The following is a 3,832-nucleotide window of genomic DNA, read 5'->3' on the forward strand; positions in this document are numbered from 1 at the left end:
TCCTAGTTCTTATGTTCCACAGATGAGAGAAAATATATGATAATTGTCTTTCTCTGCTTGACTTATTTCACTTAGCATTATCTCCTCCAGTGCCGTCCATGTTGCAGCAAATGTTGAGAATTCGTTCTTTCTGATGGCTGAGTAATATTCTATTGTATATGCAAAACACATCTTTATTTTGTGAGGGCCATTAACATTATTTTATTCATGAAATTTCAATATTAGATACATGGAATACACTATTGTTAGAATAAATTTAGATGTCTCAGTAATTATCACCTTTGATTGCACTTAGAATAAGCATTGGAAAGATGAATGAAGGAGATGACATAATGGCAAAATCTTTGCAATTTGTTTTAGTAATGGTTGGTAAACCAGGGATAATGTTAAGTAAAACAGATTTACATTAATCATACAAAGGGTGATTTTTCAGTTATTATCAATTAAAATAATAATATGGACTCTGAGAAACAAACGGAGGGCTTCAGAAGGGAGGGGGTGGGGGAATGGGATAGGCTGGTGATGGGTAGTAAGGAGGGCACGTACTGCATGGTGCACTGGGTGTTATACGCAACTAATGAATCATCGAACTTTACATCAAAAACCAGGGATGTACTGTATGGTGACTAACGTAATATAATAAAAAAATATAATTATAAAAAAACAAAACAAAAAACAAAACAAAACACAATAACTGGCTGAACAGTTAAGTTCCAGATATTAAGATGATATTGTACTTGCATTTAAAATGAAGCCCTGTCCAGATAACTTGAAATCCACACAAAAAGAAGTTTGATAAATCAGTAATTCAAGACCAGAGTGTTGTTTTTTTTTTTAAGATTTTATTTATTTATTTGACAGAGACAGCCAGTGAGAGAGGGAGCACAGCAGGGGGAGTGAGAGAGTAAGAAGCAGGCTCCCAGCGGAGGAGCCCGATGTGGGACTGGATCCCGGAACGCCGGGATCAAGCCCTGAGCCGAAGGCAGACGCTTAAGGACTGCGCTACCCAGGCGCCCCAAGACCAGAGTGTTTTTTAATTAAACTTGTAATTTTAAGATAAATGTACATTCATATGCAGTTCTTAGAAATAATACAAAGAGAACCCTTTGACTGTTAACCCACATTACTGCAACAATAACAGCTTACAAAACCATACTACCACATCACCACCGGGATACTGTTATTGATAGTCAAGATGCAGAACATATTTTTAAATTTTATTTATTTGAGAGAAAGAGTGAGAGAGCAAGAGAGAGCGCACATGTGCACATGAGAGCGTGGGAGGGGCAGAGGGAGAGGGAGAAGCAGACTCCCTGCTGAGAAGGGAGCCTAAGGCGGGGCTTGGATCCCAGGATCCGGGAATCCTGACCTGAGCCGAAGGCAGAGGCTTAACCAACTGAGCCACCCAGGTGCCCCCAGAACATTTTCATTAACACAAAGACATTTCATGTGATCTTTTATAACCCATCACCCTCCTGAACCCAACCCCATCCTTGAAACTTAAGAACCACTACTCTATTCTTCATTTCAATGATTCTGTCATTTTCAGAATACTATATAAATGGTACCTTCCGCAACTGGATTCTTTTACTTGGCATTAATTCTCTGGGGATTCACCCAAGTTGTTGTATCAACTTCATTCTTTTTTATTCCTAAGTGGTATTACACATATCAAGAGTTTAGCTAAGCTTCTCCATGGTATTGGTGCCTCGGCATCCATTTTGTTTGGCTAACAGGCCTGAAGAGGCCTTAAACTGACATTTGGTCTTCATGCAAACACATGCCCTGGATAATAGCCTGCAGAGTCATAACTATGTTAAGTCCTGATACAATTTCCCCAATGCCCCTTGTGATAAAGTCTCCCTTGCCTCCCAGGGCTTTTCCCTTGTGCACCTCTTATATTAGACCCCTGAGAAGCTTACCAAAACCTTGCTTTTCTTGGTTTGAATTGACCAATCCAGTCTTAGCTCAGAAACCCCAAAGCACTACCTACAGACCCTAACAAAGCCATGTGCCCCAGGTACTGACCTGCTGTCTACCTGTACCCTGCCTTGACTTCTTCATGTGGCTCCTCAAGATGTGTAGTATACTGACCACCAAGGACCTGTGAGTAAAGAACCTCTCTATTTCAATTTTCCATGTGGTCTCTTATAGCACCTGGGCTTATCATCAAACACCCCAAGGAGCTCTACTTAACAAATGTAAATCTGGGGTGCCTGGATGACTCAGTTGGTTAGGCATCCCCTCCTGGTTTTTGTTCAGGTCATGATCTCATGAGTTGTGGGAGATAGAGCCCCATGTCTGGTTCCGTGCTTGGCAGGGAGTCTGCTTGTGGATTCTCTCCTTCTACCCCTCCCCCTGCTCTCTCTCTCAAATGATTAAACAAATCTTTTTAAAAAAAAACACACACACAATTGTTAATTTAACAATTTGCAATGAACATACCGGAATTGGTTTAGGCATCCAACCATTAGAGGACATCAGGGAAGGGGGGCCTGGGTGGCTCAGGTGGCTGAACATCTGCCTTCAGCTCAGGTCATGATCTCAGGGTTCTGGGATCCAGCCTCGCATAGGGCTCCCTGTTTAGCAGGGAGTCTACTTCTCTCTCCTCCTCTGCCTGCCCCCCTCCGCTCATGCTCGCTCTCTCTCAAATCTAAAAAATAAAAGAAAAAATAAATTAAAAAAATAAAAGACATCTGGAATTTCTACATTGTTACTATTATGAATAAGATTCATACACAGGTTTTTGTGTGAACACAAATTTTCATTTCTCTGGGATTTATTTTTTACTCTCAAGACTGTAACTGCTGGGTTATACAGTAGTTGCATGTTTAATATAATAAGAAACTGCTAAACTTTTCCAGAATGGCTATATAACATTTTACATTCCCATCAAAAACATGAGTAATCCAGACTCTCCGCATCCTAACCAACACTTGATGTTACCTCTATTTTTCATTTTATTATTTTAATACGTAGATATATTTCCTTGTGGTTTTAATTTGTATTTCAAAAATGGTTTATGATGTTGAACAGCTCTTCCTTTTCTAATGTGCCATCTGCATATCTCCTTCCTTGAAACATTTCTTCATGTCTTTTGTCCATGTTCTCACTGGATTAACCGGTCTGGTTTTTTACTTTTTCGTTTCTAGTTTTTTTATGTATTTATTACTAAATGTACTAGTATTTACATGCAAGACACACAGTTTACAAATAAACTGCTGCCACTCTATAGCTTCTCTTTACGTGCTCTTAACAGTCTTTAGCAGAATAAGAGTTTTTGGTGTTCATGAAGTTTAATTAATCAATTTTTCCTTTTACAGGTCATGCTTTTGAAGTATATGAACTCCTTGTCTACCCCAAGATCTTATTTTCTCTGTTTTCTTCTAGAAGTTTTATAGTTTTAAGTTTTACTTTTTTACACTGAAGTCTAGAATTTGTTATCAGTTCATTTTTGTACAAGGTGTGAATCTCAGGCCAAGAGTCTTTTTTTCCCCCATGGATGTCCAGTTGCACAAGCACCATTGTTGAAAAGGCTCTTTCCCTACTGAACTGTTTTTCTGCTTTTGTCAAAATCAGGTAGGCATAACTGTGTCTATTTCTCAGTTCTTGATTTTGTCAAATTGATATGTCTATCCCTCTACCAGTTTAATGCTGTCTTGATTATTCTAAATATACAGTAGACATTAGTAACAGGTAGAATGATTCCACCAATTCAGTCTTTTTCAAGATTGTCTTAGCTATTCTAGGGCCTTTGCTTTTTCATATAAATTTTATTTATTTAAGGATTTTATTTATTTATTTATTTATTTATTTATTTATTTATTTATTT

At 38.3% G+C, this 3,832-nt stretch overlaps 1 long non-coding RNA gene across 1 annotated transcript in view; it reads right to left on the minus strand.

Moving 5' to 3' along the window:
• Window positions 1–3,832, minus strand: part of LOC103674173 — a 44,233-nt gene that overhangs the window by 11,207 nt on the left and 29,194 nt on the right. The window contains exon 4 of the long non-coding RNA XR_005834899.1: window positions 2,446–2,653. This is a non-coding gene — a long non-coding RNA (uncharacterized LOC103674173). The remainder of the gene's footprint in view (window positions 1–2,445; window positions 2,654–3,832) is intronic.

This window comes from Ursus maritimus (assembly GCF_017311325.1).
Source record: "Ursus maritimus isolate PB19 chromosome X unlocalized genomic scaffold, ASM1731132v1 scaffold_X1, whole genome shotgun sequence".
NCBI lineage: Eukaryota > Metazoa > Chordata > Mammalia > Carnivora > Ursidae > Ursus > Ursus maritimus.